This window comes from Triturus cristatus, chromosome 8 (genome assembly GCF_964204655.1).
Source record: "Triturus cristatus chromosome 8, aTriCri1.1, whole genome shotgun sequence".
NCBI classification, from domain to species: Eukaryota; Metazoa; Chordata; class Amphibia; order Caudata; family Salamandridae; genus Triturus; species Triturus cristatus.
Genome location: NC_140591.1, coordinates 344366983 through 344387735, shown reverse-complemented (window position 1 = coordinate 344387735; position 20753 = coordinate 344366983). Strand labels below are relative to the sequence as shown.

General features: G+C 43.1%; 1 protein-coding gene across 1 annotated transcript in view; it reads right to left on the bottom strand.

Moving 5' to 3' along the window:
* LOC146802102 (cilia- and flagella-associated protein 337-like) overlaps positions 1 to 20753 on the bottom strand; it is a 521178-nt gene that overhangs the window by 347282 nt on the left and 153143 nt on the right. The window lies entirely within an intron of this gene.

Here is a 20753-nt window from a genome sequence, read left to right as displayed (position 1 = left end):
AATAACCCATATGTTAAATTAAGTCAGATGATGTTAGTGAAAATGATTGCATTGAGGCTGTCTTCACGGTAAAATATAAATAATATTGCAGGTGCATAGAAAACATTAAAAAATAGTTATTTAATATCCACCAATTATGTGTCAAGAAAAGCGTAATTATAAAGATGTGGCTTCACTGTATTGAATTATTTATATTTTTTAGACCCAAAGTACCCATGACTCTACAACACCAAATAAATAGTACATTGAATATTTACATATGTATTCATGCTAACTGTGAGTAGGCACATTACACTACTGCAGAGAAATTGTATCCATTTTGAAATGTGATTTTATGCATTATTTAATAAAATGCTCCACTATATATTTTTTTTACAATCTGTTTGCCTTACTGAACAATATATATGTGGGAATTGTGTGCCCCATGTTCTAAGTGATATCACAAACATTGGCAGGAAGGTAATTGTCCGAAGAACTCAGTTTTCTGTTCAATGGAGATAAATGGACATATTGGAGAGTGTCTGGGATGCTGGATGATTTATCTATTTATTTTTTATTTTATTGAGCTCCATCAAGCTTTCAAATTCAACCATGTAACACAGTATCATTTCTTGGTTATACACCACTAATCAATCAAAACAGAATACATATTCAAAAATATAAAAATATTACGAAGCAGAGTAGGAACAAGAATAACATTGCTTTAAGAATCATTAGAGACCAGATGCAAAACCGATTTTTTGCGATAAAGAACAATTAAAGTGCCAATAGTGCTTAAAGTGCAAACTGAAAAAGAATGTGCAAATGTGCAAAAAGCTCAATCCTAAGATTTATATTTCATCATAGTAGCAGCCCTTTGAAATAAATAATGTGCACCTCTCTAAAATGCCAAATAAGTAAATAGTATGGAATAGAAATGTGATCTGGCCTTAATATTTAATCGAAATACTATTCCCACAGTTTTCAAATTTCCTAATCCCCTCATTTCACATTGCATAAAGCCATTCACTATTTCTGACTTGCTTCATTTTCCGAACCCACTCACACATTGTTGGAACCTGATGTGATCGCCATTTTTGAAGCAGGAGAGACCTGCCCACCGCCATTGCAATGTATATTAGCTTCACCCATTTATCAGATAGGCAAATGGATGGATCATATTCCAGGACTTTAAACCAGCTATTGGATGGCAGTTTAATTCGGCCTTCGACCTCCAAGTACCCAAATATTTCATTCCAAAACCCCTGAACCAGAGGGCACCGAGTGATAATATACGTCCAATTAGCTGCCGACTGATCTAAACAGCGGAAGCAATGACTAGACAGGTTAGAGTTAATCTGGGATAAAAACTGTGGGGTTCTGTATAGCAGCCAATTGCTAACAAATAGCATCCGGCGCCAATTAGCTCTGCGTAACACACTAAAATTAAGTTTATCAACTTCAGTCCACATCCTAGCAGTTAATTCCAATCCTTCATGATTTTTCCCATGTTCTCATTGTTTTCCAAGTGAGGTCCGGGCCGTTTGTAGAAGCCAAATGTTTTTTCCATTCCCGGGGTCTCCTATCTACATCTGCTTCAACTAGCGCGAGCACTACATTTTTCTCCTGTTTATCTGAACCAGATCCAAATTACTAAGCAATTTATATAGCATTCTATAAAAAGCCAAGAAGGAAGAAATCGTTTTGAATTAGTATATAGTGGATTTCGGAAATATTAAGCCAGCTTTCTGTCACAATAAAGTAAGAAATTTTCCTAAACCCAGCTTTGTGCCATTTTTGGATAATTTTAGATTAAACTTTAATCCCTGATTTCGAAGCGAGTCCAGATAATGGTGTTGCAATGTTGATAACGGGGATTGTCATTATCATCTAAAAAATCCTGACGTTTGCGAAAAAAACACTGTATGCTCTTATAACTGATTTTTTGGGGTGATTTTGTAATTTTTAGCAGATTACATAATCTGGATTTGGTGTAAATTAACAAAGTAAAATAGTTCACAAATATTCCTGTATGCAATTCTGATTTAAACCTAGACATATATTGCGCAAAGTATGCAAAATAATAATCCCTGCGATTAGGGAGGGCAAGCCCACCTTTCTCCAAATCCTCATACAAAGTGCTTAATGTAATTCAGGTTTTTTCCCCCCCAAATAAAGGACATAAACATGGACTCGAGCTTTTAAAAAAGAGTGCAGTTAAGACACACGGAATAGCAGAAAATAAAAAATTGAATAGCAGGAGACCAGACATCTTAATCAGCGAAACCCTCCCCAATGGTTAATGGAAGAGAGTTCCAGCGTGATAATAAATCCTGTACTTTTAAAAGCAACGGAGAGAAATTTAAATCATACAAGTCCGCGATCCGCGGCGAGAACTTGATTCCTAAATATTATTTTGGTAGGGAATTTGCGCATGAGGCAATATCTGTATGCAGAGCGTCTGGCTTACATCCATTTAATAGTATTTCTGTTTTCTTTTTATTAATTGTATACCTGCCAAGACCTTCATAATGTGTGGAAATCTCAAAATCTTTTGCCTGAACCCCCTTATCACAGTCGAGAATTAACATAATATCAGCATATAGGTATAATTTCTCCATAGATGGCAAAGGGGGGAGCAGATATCTGCATTGCCTCAGATTGCAATGACCAGTGGCTCAATAAAAAAGGCATATAAAACAGGAGACAGCAGGCATTCTTGTCTGTCGCTTAACACTGATTTGTCCTACCTCAATAGTATTGACAATGATGCTGACTTCTGAATTGTGGAACATTCTTTGTATCAGCCCCGTGATCTGGGGGTGGAGGGGGGTATGCTGAATCTGGATAGGATACGAAATAACGTCTCCCAGGCCACGAGGTCAAACCCCTTCTTTGCGTCCAGCAAGAGTATCAAAGCCGGTGGATTCTTGGTCTCAAACTAATCGAGTGCTTCGGCTAAATAGTGCATGTTTGTCCCTAGCTGTCGCCCTGCAATAAAACCGTTTTGATCAGAATGAATCAGATTTGGTGCTACTATGTTGAATCTCTTAGCCAAAGGTTTTGCAATAATTATGTAGTCAGAGTTCAGTAGTGTAATTGGACAATATGAGTTGAGATCCTCACCATTCTTCCCCTTTTCTAAATAGCTTACCACGGTCCCTTTATGAAATGACGTTGGTATCCGGCCCCCCTCTAGCATTGCATTTGTGACCAATAGAAAGTATTCAAGTAGATCTCCTGAAAAAGCTTTAAAGAATTCTGCCGGTAGACTGTCAGATCTGCAATGTTTGCCATTGGGGAGGTTCCTAATAAGCTCCATCAGTTCTTCTTTAGAAAAGGGGCGCATTATATTATCCTTCTTGATCTCAGATAGTACTGGGATATTCTGTTACCGAATGAACGTCTCAAGGGACACATTATTAATTGATTGTTTTAGTCCGTAAATAAGCCTGTAATGTTCCAACATTATTTCCCCAATGTTGGCCGGGTCCTCGCTCCGCATGCCGGTAACAGGGCACTTCAATGCATTTATCCGATTACTTGCAGCTTGTTCCGAACCTGCCATGCAAGAAACCTCCCTGTGAAATTACTTTCCTCATATACCTTTTGCATATAGGTGCTGTTTAGAGTTTCACATTTTAGATAATATGCCTCACTTAATGCCCGTTTAGCCTGATCGAGCTTTAGTTGATTAAGAGCCGAGGGACTTCTTAGTAAGCTTTCATAGCACTGCTAAATGCTCCATTCTAAGGTTTGCTTTTGTACTTGATCTTATTAAAATATTTACGTGTCTTTACCTATTCCCAACCCACGAATATATACCTTTAAAGAATCCCAGACAATATGAACAGGAGCTGTCCAGTGATTTATTGCCAGAAATTCCTTTATCTCTGTTTTGCGAAATAACTCCCAGTTTTCTTCCTGTAGTCAGTCAGTCAGTCAGTCAATTATCTTTATTCGATTATTAAAAATCATAAAAGATCGAGCAAAAATACATAACAGCATTTCATCAGATCACTAAATTTGCATACAATTATCACAAAAAGAAACATTAAATTTATACAATAAAACATACATAAATATTTTAAAAGGGATAAGAAGAAGGGTTTGTTAAAAAAAAAAAAGAGGAAATTCATTTTTCAGAGATAAAGTGCCTGTGCCTTATTTGAAACTTATTTAAACGTGCTCCTGCCACTAGAAAACTAGCGACAGAGAAGGCTACTTTTATATTAGGAAGAAGTTGCAAAAACAACAGGGCTGGTTTTACCTGAATAAAGCCCTGAGTACGTAAAATAGGGAGCAAGTATCTTTTTCTAATCTCAGTATAATGACCGCAAAACATAATAAAATGCATCGTATCCTGAATTGAAAAACAATCGCAATCGCATGGTTCAGCGTCATCAGGTCTAGCCCAGGTTCCAAAATTACCCAATATAAAATGAATTAAGTCAAAACGAAATCTCGTTAAGAGAAAACGATGGTAAGGGTTTGTTACCCAAAGAAGGTATGGTTCCATTCCAGGAACAGAGGTAAGCAAATAATGTTTCCTTACCGTGGTTTTTTTTAGCTCTTGTGCTTCCCTTTCCAGGGCATATAGATTTATCAGAGTATTTTTAACTAATTTTAAATCTTCCTGAGTTATTTCATCTGGAGATGAGAAGAGCTCCGGACGGCCTGCTAAGGACAGCTGAGTTCTCACGTATCTTACCCATGGGATTTTAAGTGCTCTGTCCAGGGCTAAACAATCTTTTAAAATGATGTGATTTAATGTGAGCTCCTGGTTAAGCCAGGTTTTTAGCCAGCCAATCACTGGGGCTAATTTTAAAGTATCAGATATGTAGCCCAAGCCTACCTCTGTATGTAATGCAAATGTCGGGGTTGATTGGGGAACAGAAAGGAGAGATCTTAAAAATTTATTTTCTACATTCTGTATTTTAGCGGAGTTAATATATCCCCAAATGATAGAGCCATACTGGGCGACTGACAAGCATTTTGCTTTATAAACTTTAATTATGCTTTCCATAGGACGGGCGCCCAGTTTTTTGGCAAAACCCAACAATCCTGAGGTCGCTCTAGCAACAGCGCTACTTTTAACCAGAAGCTGGGGGCCCCAAGTGCCCTTTTCGTCAAAAGTCACACCTAAGTATGGGAAAGAAGGGACTCTCTTAACCTCCTTCCCCACGCAATAAAATGTTAGCATCTTTTTTTTTCTGCCTGCGTGTCCAGCGATCATTACATGTGATTTTTCTGTATTAATTTTCATGTCCAAAGATGACATAAAAGCTCCAAAAGATAAAAGGAGTTTATTCAATGCAACTCCAGAACGTGCAAGAAGAACAGCATCGTCCGCGTACAGGAGGACAGGTATCTTTGTCTCCCCTGCACGCGGAATATCACTATGTGATGTTCGCATTACTGCCTCAAGATCATTAATATATAAGGTGAAGAGGAGGGGGGCAAGTATGCACCCTTGCCTAACCCCCCTCTCAGACTTAAAGAGGCAGGTGCATCTTCCTTCCCTAGTGACTCTAACTGAAGTCATGAGATCCTTATGTAGCTCAGCTAAGTAATCGACTAAAGGGGGGTCAAGGCCCATGCCCAAAAGGATCCCCCACAGCTTCGACCTGTTAACCAGGTCAAAAGCTGAGGAGAGGTCCATAAAGGCCATGTACAGTGAACCACCCCTAGCGACTACATATTTGTTTATAATTAGCTCTAGGTTTAGGCACTGATCTAAAGTTCCTCTATTGGCTCTAAAGCCATATTGTGCATTAGATAAAATACCCTTACTTTCTAAAATCGTGGACAATCTACCTAAGAGGACTCTCCCCAGGATTTTAACACTCGAATCAATAAGAGAGATAGGCCTGTAACAGGCCGGGTCTGTCCTCTGTCCTTTCTTGAAGATTGGCACAATGGTCGAAATTGCCCAGCTGGGGGGGGAAAATAAATTCCCTTGTAGCATTAAAAATATTAGTTAAAATTTTTGAACTAAGTTCGGGAGCGCTCTTAAAGAAGTCCGCAGGGACCCCATCTGGCCCCGGTGCCTTTTTTCAGAGTGTATCTTTAATTGCAAGTATCACCTCTTCCTGAGTAAAGGGAGGAATATGAGTCAATGATTGTAGTACTGGTGTTTCACAATCTATTGTGGTGTGAGTTTGACTATAAATATTACTAAAATGTGACACCCACTGTTCGTCTGGGATAATACAGTCAGCTCTCTGATTATCTAGTCCCACAAAATATGGGTGATTTATGACTGCCCAAAATTTAGCACTATCTTTCTGTGTCTCGGGCAGTAACAAATCATTCCAAGCCTCATCTTTAATCTCAGATTTCCTCTTCCTAATAGCTAAATTATATTGTTTCCTCAATGATGCTATCAATACTCTGTCTCTAGGTTTACACTTTAAGGCCTTGAGAAGGGCTGAATGGGCCCTAGAACAGTTTATATCAAACCATCTAGGGCCCATTGGTTTGTTTGACTTTGCCTTTACAGTCAAATCTAAGTTAACTTGATGACATATGACACTAAAGGCCTCAACCATTTTGGCACTCGGGTTTTTGTTATCTAAACAAATGGCAATTTCATCAACAACTTTGGCCAATGTTTCCTGTAAAAAGGATGTTGGGATAACTTGGTCCCATTTCAGCCTACGATTTTGATCTTTTAGCGCAAGACCTGTCGCACACAGTGTGTCAATCTTCCTATTTTCCAGGACTCCATATGCTAAAACCTCTAAAATCACAGGATTGTGATCGCTAAAAACAGAAGTTTCTACCATATAAGCAAATGTTTTAGGTAGAATACTTAAAGAAACAAAAATGTAATCAATAATTGTACCAGAATCATGACCCACATATGTTGGTAACCTCAAATCATTTGAGCAGGTACAAAATTCATAAAGGTTGAGGGTGGCCAAAAATGATTCCAAAATCTCTCCGCTTGGAGTGTGTTCAAAATGCGGAGATGAGGAATAAAAAGGAAGTATCTCAGTTTCCCTCTGACAACCTGCCAAGCAGGGATGAATGTTAAAATCTCCCATAAGGATTACCTCATACTCGAAATAACTGTTCTCAATATGAGTAGATAAAAGATCCTCTAAGGATAACAAATGCTCGTTAGGAAATTGACTGGTCGAAGAATTATAAAAATTTACAAGTAAAATAGGGTTACAGTTTGATAAAGTCAGTTCAACCATTAAACAATTTTTGGAATTAGACTGGATGTATCTAGGTTTACCTTTAACGTCAAGTGAAATATACACAGCTAACCCACCCCTTGCTCTTCCTACTTTACTGGGAACTGCAGGTACTGAAAAATGAGAGTAGCCATCTAGGGCCAAACACTCTAACGTTTCCCAAGTTTCCTGAAAAGCAAGAATGTCATAACTCCTGATTTTGTCCAACCATATTTTGTCTTTAAATTTGGTTCTGAGCCCAGCAATGTTCCAGCTCATAATTCTACAGGCCCTGTTGCCCGCAGAGGACTGAGGTGATAAAACAGAAGCGGGATGTGGTCCCTCAACATCATTGGTTTGACTTGGCAAAAGTCAATCATTTTGATCCATAAAAGATAGTGGCGAAAACGGTTAAACAGTTCTAAGGGTTGTGTAACAGGGTTAAACACGAAGGGTTGTTGTCGGTGGACTGGTGCATTATTCCTTATATCTTGTCCCCATCTAGAGTGAAAATCCCAATTTGTGTTCCATCCTAGAGCAGGAGTCCTTGGGATTGATACGTTCTGCTGTTCCCCATAAAAGAATTTCAAAGTGAGGGGAACCACAGTGCCTTGTCTTCGTTGGGGGGGAAGGATATTTGCAAGAATATTAGGAAGAACGTGTTGATTTGAAAAGCTCACAGCCACACAGTCACCTTTGAATTTTTTTGGCCGATTTCCCAGCCAAGAAACCCTAGTTGCTGATTTAATTACACTTGCGAGATGTTGCTGTCCTCCTCTAGCTAGCCGCATATTACTGGTTAGCCAATGAAGGGCTTTGCTGCACAGTGAGTTAGAACTTTCCATCGTGCCTCTTTCTAATGGAGGGACATTTGCAAGGACTAACACCACGGGTGTGGCTTCAACAATAAATTGCAGGGGATCCGACGTAGAAGTATGGGGTTGTAATTGTGTTTGCATGTGGGGAACATTCGCCGCGGGGGTTGGATTTGCTGGGGGGCACTGGAACGTAGAGCTCCCAACAACGACGTTGGAAATCAATGTCGATGGATTCTCCCCAGAAGGCTCTGTTCCCTCTCCAACACCCAAAGTAGTTCCGTCAACGGCTTCCCCAGGATTATTGTTCAAAAGAGTAACTAGCGTGGTTAAATTTTCAATGCCACTTGCAACTGTGTTTTGGTAACCACCCAGCTTCTTATCCTCTGCTTGTAATTTATCAATCTTGGATATGAGGGGTTTAACAATGGAGTTAATTTTAGTCTCAATAAAATCCGCGATTTTATCAAAAAGGGCTTCTTCAATAGAACAGATAGAAGGATCCTCAGCATGATTCATTTGTATACATTTTGAGGTATTAGCCCTCTTCCATTTAGCCCCAGAACGTAGACCACCCCGCTTTAGAGGGATCTTAGTGCATTGACGCTTGGGTCTAACTTCATGGCCTGTAGGGGTTTGGTCAAGAATAGGCACCTGGGACGTCTGAGACTGTGCGTCTTGATCAGAATCAATGTCATTCAAATCATTTACATTACCCTCAATAAACAAGTCTTCTAAAGCCGGGGTTACATTGTCCGAGATATCAGGTATGACTTGGGAAACAATGTCAGCAGACGTGGTTGCGCTAAAAACATCTTGTGTATTAATTTCATCAGACGAAGTAGTAGCAAAAGTAGGTGGGGACAAGCAGAGCAAGTCCGGTGATTGGCTCAGCCCCAATGACTCCCTCCTTTGCGTATTAATCTTCTGTACAGTCTGAACCAAATAATTGTTCATCTTGTTGTGTTGGACTGCAACAACTTTTTTAGGCATGACTTATCATGTAACCACAATTGGCGAAAAGCATAAACGTGAGGACTTCTATAGGCTCAACTTACTTGCACAATGATGTCCAATATGACTCCTGCAGCGTGTATGGCCCTGCCCCTGCCTCCTCCTGCCGATGAGGGCCGTAGAGGGCCCGCCCTTTGCCCGGGCTTTGCCCGGCGCGGTCCCGCGCGCGTCCCGCGAAGCGGGTCTCCCCGGTCTTTTACGGCGTCACCTGGCGCTCACAGCGCGTCAGCTGTACGCGCCGCCGCTGGGGCTGCCGGGAGATGGAGTCCCGGGGCGACGACGCAGTGAATGTGCTCCTCTGCTGCTGGTAGGTCCCCAAAATGACTCCTGGCGGTGGCGGCGTGAAGCGAGTAATGTTTGCTGCTCTCCCCCCCGCTCCGCCGGTCTCCCCGGTCTTTTACGGCGTCACCTGGCGCTCACAGCGCGTCAGCAGTACGCGCCGCCGCTGGGGCTGCCGGGAGATGGAGTCCCGGGGCGGCGACGCAGTGAATGTGCTCCTCTGCTGCTGGTAGGTCCCCAAAATGACTCCTGGCGGTGGCAGCGTGAAGCGAGTAATGTTTGCTGCTCTCCCCTGTAAATACTGTTTATTAAGAACCCATAGCCTAGGATGTACTACATTTCACCCTAACTCGACCCCAAGAACAAACATTGCGTGATCCGAAAATCCATTAGGTAAGATTCATTGATTGCTAGAAATCAGTGTCTCAAATACAAGGAAAAAATCTATACAGGAAGAAGTGCAAAATCTGCCTGAAAAACAGGTAATCGCAATTTAGTAGGAATTGTTTCCCTCCAGTGATCAATTAACCCCAGGGTCTTACTATATTTTTGAATAATTTTAAAGGTTTTTGGTTTTAATTGCCTTTTGGATTTGACTGGGGAATTGAAGTTAGAAGTTTGCAAGACGTTATAATCTCCTCCTATAATTACTTCACCGGGAATTTGTATTAGTGATTGGAATAATTCTTAATATGGATCGGCATTATCTTCGACTGGGGCGTAAATGCTAGCGAAAGTGAGGCATCTTACCCCCAACCTGCAGGTCACCCAACACCACCTTCCATTTTTATAATTTTCGAAATTTACCACATAGGCTTCAAATTTTTTACCCAGTAAGATCACTGTGCCCCGATGTGCTGCCTGGGAAGAGGAAAAACCCCGGTATACTACCCAAGATCTAAACATGGAGAATTCCGCTAACCTCTCCACCCGGAATATGAGTCTTTTGGATTAAAACTACGGATGGACTTTCCGTTTTAATCCAGGTTTCAATGGCCCGCATTTTCTTTTTATTATTAAGGCCATTAGCATTCAGGGAGACCACATTGACAGTATTCATCTTATCTAATCGCACAATATATCACATGACCACAAAATGTCTCGATATAGAATAAAAATTGGAGTAAAGTAAGCCCTTGTGCTTAAAGCACTGATCGTGAAATTGAGTTTGACGATTGATTGTGAAATTGGATCTCTTTTTACCCCCTTGCTCCCAATTCTCCCACACCACCACCAAACCTCCCCCTGTTATCCCCCACGCTCCCCCTCCCAGAAGCCGTGGCGAGTGATTCACCATCCCACTCACACCTGACAGGCTCATCCCACCCCCAAGACTGGCACCCTGACCTTGTGCCAGGAGTTATCGGCCTGTCCACCCCATCTCCCACCACCTCAGGACACTAAAAAGGAAGAAAAAAAAGAGACAGAAAGAAAAAGGAAAGAAAGAAAGACCCAGAAACGAATTAGAGGAACAAGAAAGAATAAAAGGGAGAAAAAAGCAAAAAATGTATGGATAAACATAGTGGCAGCCAGAAAACACTGGACCTAGCAACTCCTGTGCTTCAGGAATGCTACAAAAGATGTGAAATCATTCTTTTACAAGCACTTGCAGTTTACTTTGCTATGCAATCATTGCCTGTGCCCCCTGTTCCTTAAACAAATGAAGCATTTCAACAAACTCTTTATACTCTTTATACTCTATACTGTATTTTGCCAGCTGAAGCTGACATATCTGGAAAGATATGGCATAGTGGGACTTTGGGTAAATTAAACTGTCACTGCTTAACTGCGTTAGACATTTGACCCTCCTAAACGCTGTGGATACGAAGATTAGAGCGCCTGGAATGATTCTCCAACTCCTCCAGCTCATGTTCCATAGTGGACTTTTGGCTCTGGAAAGCAGCTACCTTATCCTTCATTATGACAACCTGATCCTCTGACTGCGATATTCTTGCTTCAGCCCGTTTTAAGCACTCTGGAATCAGAGCCATAATATCTTCGATTTTTGTAAGCCAGGCATGTATAGCTGCTATCTCCATAGTTTGTAAGGCTTTAAGCTCCCGAATTTCCTCCAAAATTAGATTAAGCAGCATCCCATTGCAGAATAAAAGGCGTGGCCACATGAGAGGAACCCTCCTGAGATGGGTCACGCCCGGAATTGGTTTGTCCTGCTGGCGCTTTTGCCTTTCCTGCAGCTGCCTGCTCTATGGTTCCTAGCACGGATGGTCCCAGTAATGTCTGTGTGAGAGACGCCGAAGGCTGTGATGAAGTGTTACTGTCGCCACTAGAAGACGTGTCCTCTGTTGAACACAGAGGGGCAGATTTATGAGCCCCTTGCGCCACTTTTGCGTCACTTTTAACATGGGAAAAGTGACGCAAAAGTGGCGCAAGGGGCTCATAAATCTGCCCCAGAAACTGTGAGACTGCCGGCTGGGCATTCTCCAACCTATCTATGCCAAAGCTTGAACCAGATTTTGCCATAGAGAATAGGGGGTATTCTTTAAATTCCTTAGATTTAACAGCCTCAGCTACATGTTCAGAGTTGGCCTATTATAAGTCTTCTATGAGTATCAGGTTAGGAGAGGCTCCCCCCAACTGAGTCACTGGCGGCAGAACGAATCAGCTGTCACCGACCCCTGACAACTTTTCTGTGTGAGTTCGGGGGCCGCTGTTCTGTGTGCCGGATTTTCCGTGGGCATTGGCAGATGTTTCCCCAAAGAAGCGGCATGATTTGCCGGGCTATAGCCTGTCCCACTCACTTTTTGACCCTCTGAGCCAAGACAGGAGAGTCTAGACGGGTTGCGGTTCCAGCGGATTTGGAAACTAATGCCTGGAAATTTAACTTTCAGCTTTTCTCTCTCCTCATCTCCCCCCTCCGCTTGAGGGTTGATCACCGATTCAGGATTTTATAAGTATTTATATACTATTTGCCGTGGCTGTTAAAGTACAGGAATGTAGGGAGCTATGGAGCATGTATTTGCTGCGCTTGAGACCTCCCCAGCGACCCTGTACCGGTAACGCCTAAACACTTTGCCGGAGCCAACACAAAAGCGTGTGCACTTACTTCCAGTGAGAAACCTGGTGGTCTGCTGCAATAGAAAGACTCCACTTCTCTCTTATGCATCACTGGCCCGCGGCAATCCTGGAAAAGAAGGGGGCAGCACAGCCTGCCAAAACGTGTTCCAGCATCCGCTAACCGGTACCATATCTCCTATAGTCTGACTCCTGAAAGAATCTGCCACCAAACAGCCTCTAAAGTAACGTGGTCTGCGAGGATCACTGTCTGACCAGTAAATCAATCCCTCAGGAAAACGCCCAGTCCAAAGAGTTCTCCATCAAGGCAGCTGAGAGAAGAGAAGAAAAAACAAGCATTGAAAATGCAATAGGTCTCGCCTTTTATTAAGTTAAAGCCATTTGCTTTGCTATACAATACCATTAGCAAAGCAAATGGCTTTAACTTAATCTAAGGAGAGACCTATTGCATTTTCAATGCTTGTTATTTAAGCCCCTACCCCCTGCCAACTTCCCCATGCTCTGCTCAACAGCCCCTTCCTTGCTTGCCCACCCCATGTGGTCCTTTCAGTATTTTAGTTTTTCAGCGGCAGCTGTTTCGGAATGGGGGTTGTGGGGCGGGGGAATGAATAAAAAAAAAATAATAAACTTACCTTCCCTCCACCGCAGCCGCCGCTACACGCCTCTCCTCCGTCCTCTTCGTCTGAACTGGAAGCACCGGAATCAGACTCTCCCAGCCAATAACAACACTGCGTTATGACTGGTCAGAGCGGCCTGTTTGGCCGATCAGGCATTGCCTGGGAGCCTGGACATGTTCTCCATTGGGCTGTTCAACACATGGATGCCCTAAACATTATCAACAACCCTTTGAGATGCAATTTGTAATGGACACTCTAAGTGTAATTAAGTACCTACCCTCACTCAGATTCATCCAGTTTCAGGGGAGATACAAGCTGTTTTGATGCTGACACCAGAATTGCCTCTACAGCCTCATGGGCTAGTGCATACATACTCAAGCAAGCATTAGTAAACCCAGTAGGTCTGGTTGTAGCCTTGTTACATTTATTTAACAAATGTGTGCAAGATGCAAACAAATGACCAATATAGAAAAAATATAAAAAACAAAGAAGCAGCCCTGGTACACCAGGTCTTGCACCGAACGGCACTCCTTTTCAGATGGCTGCCTTCACTCGGTGACAGAAAGCCAATGGATAATGTGGACTGACCCATTCCCCATGCTGCATGCTGTGGGGTGGAAGGGCGTATGGATGACACTTGAATAGAACAATTGATGAAGAGCGTTGAACAAAAAACCCTTAATGTATGTATGTATTTTTTTTGGGGGGGGAGGGGGGGATTTCCAAGCATGCACAAGAGATAAAGCAGTCTCGTGGCCAGATCTAAAAAAAAAACGACAGCCACGCTATGAGCAGAGCAGCAGGTGTTGTGGCATAGAGGCCACGATTTAAAGGGCCAACTGTACCTTAATTATGGCTATTTTTTACATGATGTACTATCCATCAGGCCAAATGGGCGAGTGTGTGCGTGTGGGGGGCGGGGGGGTTGAAGGAGGCCATTTTTTCCTGCTAGCTTTGGAACCCATAGCACCATTGCTAGGTCACTGCATCCATGGCATTCTGGGCCCGCCCTGGATGCAGGACTATTGTATGTACTGTAAGAGAAGCTCATGAGTGTTTGATGTTACATGTGAATGGGTCTGCTTTGTTGTGTGTGTTTGCTGGGTTCCGTTAAGCTTCTGTTGAACAATAACATCGAGGGATCTTCTGCATCTGGTTTTGGGAAGGCACTACGCACTGGCACTTCTGTGAATAATCCGCAGCCATGTAAAAGTATCGCCTGACGTATTCTCCCAATCGAAGGAGGGGAAATGCATTGATACAATGTATTTGTCAAAAGACCAGTTGTGGGACAATCCCTGCTACGTTTGTCATCTATGATTGTCTAATTATTTGTTGTGTTTAATACAGGGTAAACACAGCGCCTGCAGCCAATCATTAATATGTTTTTTAGCCTGTAATTGATGCTGTCTACCTGTATTTTTGGGGTTCACTGTGCAGCTCCCACATGAGAGGGATATTTCGGAAACAAACTGGGCCTAAGGATTTCCTCTTCCACATAGGAAGTCAAAGCAAAAATAGGCGCGTGGCAAACGGATTGTGTACGTTAGGGCTAGTGGAACTACTGCCAATGGTCCCAGAATAATCTGGGCAAAAGTACAACCGATCCCAGTACAATCTGTAGAAGCAATACGGTTAAGTTAAGAGTGCAATGTTTGATCAGTCTAACCATTACTTAGTCCACATTTGTTCACCTATAAAACTCGCGCGCGTGCTCGTGCATTTCTTTTTAGGTCTCGCCTGGCGTAAGACTGCGCAGACATGCGCAGTCTCGCTGGCAAGATTTAATGATTTAGAGGAGATTTCTGTAGTGGGCTCTAAGCCCCGCCCCTCTTTTCCATTGGCTGGCGTCACCATTTATGCTAAACGGTGGCCAGCCATTGGAAAAGAGCGTCTAGTGACGTACACTTTTCTCTTTTAGAGCCGTCCCAGTTGGACTGGCTCGGTTCCTTTACGTCTGTGGTAAAAGGTTTTCTTATCTTTAAGGGGCCATGTGTTTCAAACACATGGCCCCATAAAGACAAGAAAACCTTTCATGTGTGGCCTGCCACTGCCAACAACCCTCCCCCTGCGAGGCCTGCTTCCCCGCCTTACCCTGTAACCCGACCTTTTGCTGCCCATCCTTACGCCTCCCCCCAGCGCACCTCGGTGCTCCTTTGCCTCAGACCTTGCAGCGCCCCCATGCCCCCCTCCCCCTCCGCTGCATCACTCCCGGCCGAATTCCTCTCCCTCGATACTGCGGGTGCTCATCAAGTTTCATCATGTAAATAACAAGCCGCTTAGGTGCTACGCAAATTACAGAAGCATTTGACAGCACTACTGTTTTCATGTCCCAGATGGTCATTTTAATACTCTATTTTTCGTGGCCACCTTACTAACTTCTATACATTTCAAGTCGATTCACGATAATGGGCAGCATCCGTGAATCTAAGCAATCAAGAAGCCGCCAAATGCCCTTACATACACAGAAAATGTTCCCCTACCCACCCACACAACCAGGCGGTCTTTAAAAAGTAAACACCCCTTGCTTGGCAAGAAAAGCCGCCGACCACAGACCCTCATTCTGAGCAGCAGGCAGCACAGGTCGCATGCGGGATCATGAAATGTTGCAGTTATCTGGCCGCGGGACCGGAAGCTGCTAGCCGTGACAGGTCGGCGTTGCACTGGGATTTCACGATGCGGTACATTTCGGGCTCCCTCCCACTAATTTGCTTTTCACTGTTTCAGCAGAGTTTCGAAAGTTGCTCGCTTGCTCAAGGGTTCGGTTTCTCGGAGGTTCCTAGAGTTTTACTTTCGCATTGAAGGGAGCCCTGCCCCAAGAAGCAAACAAGCATTGAAAATACAATAGGCCTCACCTTTTATTAAGTTAAAGCCATTTGCTTTGCTAATGGTATTATATAGCAAAGCAAATGGCTTTAACTTAATAAAAGGCGAGGCCTATTGCATTTTCAATGCTTGTTATGCTTTGCACACAGACACGCAGACATAAAAATGTCCTTCAAAGCCGCATACTCTGTCTGTACCATTCTGGTGCAATGTGCAAGGGCAGCTTGGCTGAGTCCCAAAGACTGTTTGGAAAACGCAAATAGGGAGGGGGGGCAAAGCAGCTTCTGGGTGCGTTACTATATTAGTCAGACCTGGAAAAACTTTTCAAAAATGCAACATAAGTATTTCTTCTCTGTAATGCAAGTCACTTGCGGGACACAGCTTAGCAAAGAAACAATTACTTGCTCAAGGGCATTTGTCAGCTGCAACCAAATGTTTTTGGGCACTTTTATATAGCGCAAACTCGACCGAAGGTATTGGAGCGCTTTACATAAGCACCAGTTACATTGCACAAAAACACATTCATGAGGGCGGGAAACATGGCGGCGGTGTGCTGAGCCGCTGCGGTGCTCCGCTCATGGGCTCCTGTTCAGCGTTTTTTTTTTTTCGCCAAACATAGTCGTCCGTATGAATTGAAGTAAACTGTAGTCGGTTCTTTTTGCTTTTGTATCTTCGGATACTGTGGAATTTTTTTTACCTTGGACTCCTGTGCGGAGGCCCATGTGTGTAGACGGGGCGGGTCTTGGCTCTTCTGAAGCAGTGTGTCGAGTTTATTCGCTGCGTCTCCCACAGCGTCTCCCACAGCCTTCTTCGACTTCTTCAGAGCCGCTGCGGGCTGTTACAGGCTTGCGGCGCTGGAGTCTAGCCGCCCTGGAGCTCCGACGGGGGCGAAGGACCTGCAATCTCATTCGAGATTCCCGCGGTGTAGCCAGCGCCTGCAGTAATATATCGAGCGGTGGGAGTGAGATCACTGGTGCAGTAACAGCGCAGGTAGGAGGTTCCAGGGGGGCTGACAACGCTGCTGTGGCTTGTCTCGAGCCTGTTGGCTGCGGAGCTCTAGCGGAAGATCCAGGGCAAGTAAAGGGCAAATGTGGAGTAACTGGTAAGGGGACTAAGAAGAAAAAAAACACAGAAGCTGCAAAAAGTGGGAACAACTCTAGTTTGGATCTAAATAAGGTGCCTGAGCAACTTCTTCCTGAGTTAAACTCGACGTGTCTGTCGAACAAAAAGAAAGTTTCATCTTTTTTGACTGGACAGGTTAAAGCTAAGAGAGTATATACAAATAAAACAGGCAGGATCTCTAACAATCCTAAACCCATCAACAACGCTGGGTCAAAGATAACTCCGTCCCTTCGATCCTATTTTAAAGTAGTTCCACAGGTCTTACATCTTACGGAGCAGTACCCTGGAATAGAGTATTCAGGAAACGAGCTGATTTCCATGGCATCATTAGACCCCAACGAGGTGACTCCCGTGAATTCTGCGATTATATCTGGCAGCATGGTAGCGGCTTTGGAAACTAGTACAGTCGCCACAGAAGGGGTTACTTTGGGTGAAGTAGGTCAGACGGTAGGAGGAGGGGACGCAAGGGCAGATGGTGTTTTAAAAGCAGGTGTGTTTCCTACCTGCACCCCAGAAGATCCGGGGCCTTTGTATCCTCTTCCCCCTCCTACCTTAGATTCTGAACCATCACCTTTAGCGGTTCTTCCTAACTCCTTACTGGGGTCATCTGGTAGTGGGGCATTACAGCATGAAGTTTTGCAAGATTACATGTCTGCTCTTTCTGGCCCTCTAGTCGAGGGTCACGATAATGTATCATTAATTAACTCCCTACAGGGTATATTTACATCTTTGTCTGCAGACATTAAAAAGGGGTTCGAAACATCAGCAGCAAACCAGTCTGAAATAAGAAGCTTCTGCGAGTCCCTCGATAGTTAAATCAGCGGTCTGTCTCTGTATTTAGATGAAGCCAAGGCAGATATTGTTAAGCTTAAAAAAGAAGATCTCAGGCTGGACGAGAGGATAGAGACATTAGAAAATCACGCTCGACGTAACAACCTCCGTATTTTGAATGTCCCGGAAGAAAGCGAAGGCTCAGATATTAAGAAATATATTATCTTACTGCTGAAAGAGTCTTTAAGATTAGATCAATCAGTGGAAGAGCTAACGTTAGACATTCAACGCATTCATAGAGATCCTTTTAGGAAAAATCCTCAAAGAACCAAGCCAAGGAAGATCTTAGTGAATTTTCATACATACTCTCTTAACGAGGCTATTCTCAATCTGGCCCTTAAGCAGAAATCTGTGAGTGGGAAGGGATATAATTTTCAGATTCGGTCTGATCTTTCCAGGACCACCCTAGATAAACAATGGGAGTTTGGAAGAAGGCTAGAAGCCTTCAGAGGTTATGGTGCAGTGGCCCAATTAGTTTTTCCTGCTGCATTAAAAATGATGAATAAAAATTAAATGCATAATATCACATCAGTGCTGGCAGCAGATGAGCTACTGATGACTATGGGGAAAGATAAGGGAGCATTAGGGTGAGTGGAGTGTCATTGTATGTTATCTCCGAGAATGTATGAGAATTTACTCCGAGAATAGATATTTATTACTACATGGTTGCACATGTATGGACGCACTATTGGTAGTACGCAATAAGCCTTTGGCTACTTTATATAGTGGGTTGATGGAAGGGAGCCCAGTGAGGGGGTACTCTCTTCTGGATTTTCCAGATAGATAGGGTAAGGGTTTCCCATGGGAGGGTGAGGGGTAGGGTGGGGCACAGGGTGGGGTTGCATTGGGAAAAAACAAAAAAAATCCTAATTTTCGTCCTTGTTTTAGTTTATGTTCTGAAGAGTTGCTATCGCTATTGTTGTAGTGTTGAAAGGTTACCTTCTTACTCTTTAATTAAGAAAGCTACTGGGCTGGTTTTCGATTGCTGGGTATTTGGAATGGGGATGGTGATGTTGATGGTGGGAGTTTTTTTGTTGTTATGAGTGAGCTGAAAATGATCTCTTGGAATATTAATGGCCTGCGCACTAGCCCTAGGAAAAATAAGATAATTCAATATCTTCGCGATTTTGATGCGCAGGTGATTATACTCCAGGAGACTCATTTGACGGAATGCGAGTTGCTCTCTGTGGTTAAAAAGAATAGATGGATCGGCCTTTGTGTAATGACTTCACAAACAGCACACATTAGGGGTGTAGCAATTCTTTTTAAGAAATCTGTAAATGTGAGATTAGTTTCTAAGATGGTGGATTCAGGGGGTAGATGGGTTATCGTATCTGTAATCATAGCTGGATCTCCTATTACTATAGTAGGATGCTATGGCCCTAATTGCGACAACCCTTCAGTCCTGAAAACTATCTTTTCTCACTTGCTTTTGCTCCCAGAGCCAACCATCATAGCAGGAGACTTTAATATTGTCTTAGATCCTATATTGGATAAGTCCCCGACTAATAGAGCTATAGTTTTGTCTAAAACCAGGTCCCTTTTGCTTGATAATATGAAACAAGTTTGGTTATGTAGACATCTGGAGGGTTAAATCTGGGCAACAAAGAGCTGTTTCATTTCGTAACTTTAAATAACATCATCAGTCGAGAATTGACTATATTTTGATTAGTCAAAAATTGGTTAACTCGACGCAAACCATCTCTTATCTCCCATTTCATCTTTCGGACCACGCGGCAGTTTATTTAGAATCGTCTGGCTTTTTTAATAGCCCCATGAGAAGCTGTACTTTTGATCGTTCTTTGCTTTCGTCGGTAGAGGTTATTGATTCTCTTAAAATTGAAGTCCAGAATTTTATGGATAATAATATTGGTTCAGCCTCCCCTGAGTGGGTTTGGGATGCATTTAAAGCGTTCTTAAGGGGCCTGATAACAAGGCCACATATAAGAGGAAGATCTATAGAGAAACAGTAGCCTCACTGGAAGCTGAGATGGTTAGAGTGCAAGCAGAAATAGTGTTACGCCCGGCTGTCCCTGCTAACACTCGACAGGAGTGGCAGAACAAGTTAGTTATCCTGAGAGGGGAATTGGGTTCAGTTTTGAATTCACGGGTCCTTGAGAGGTGGGAAGCGAGCAAGTTAGCTCACTTCCAATATGGAGAGGGGGCAGGCAAGTTGTTAGCTTTGAAGGCAAGAACAGACCAGGTTAGAAATAATATAGATTCAGTTACTTCTGGAGGTGTAACATATTCTTCCGATGAAGATATTAGAGGAGTATTCCGGGACTTCTTTAGCAACATATATCATGAAGACAAAGTTATTGAGGAAGTAAAAGTGGAAAATTGGTTGAAGGACATATCCCTTCCTAAATTGACGTCTGAACAGAGTATCTTTCTGGATCGTGAGATTTCGCAGGAAGAGGTTAGGCGTGCTATTTTAAACTGCAAGAAGGGTAAGGCAACTGGCCCAGACGGTTTGCCATCCAAAATTTATATTGCCCTGGAGATAATAATACTCCCTTTTCTTACAGATTTGTTCAATCAGATTCTTCGGGAAGGTTTGTCGTCTCCCATTTCATGGAATAAAGCTTCCATATCCCTCATATTGAAACCAGGAAAGCCAGCTACCTGTTGCGGCTCATATAGACCGATTTCCATCTTAAATTCTGACTACAAAATTTTTACATCAATTTTGGCAGATAGGCTGGGAGCTGTAGTAACAGGGGTTTTACATCCAGATCAGAAGGGCTTTGTGAGGGGCCGACAGCTATATGAGTTGACATATGATCTTATAGCAGCCATTGATATGGCAACTACAGAGTCTCTCCCACTGGCTGTACTTACATTGGATGCCACCAAGGCCTTCGATAGGGTGAATTGGGTGTACCTGTCGAGGGCCCTGGGTAGGTTTAACATCAGGGAGAGATTCCGGCGAGCTGTGAGTCTCCTATATCAGAATCCTTCAGCTTCTTTGTTGGTAAATGGAGAATTGTCCATGCCATTTCACATTTCGCGTGGTACGCGTCAGGGCTGCCCCCTTTCTCCCCTCCTATTCA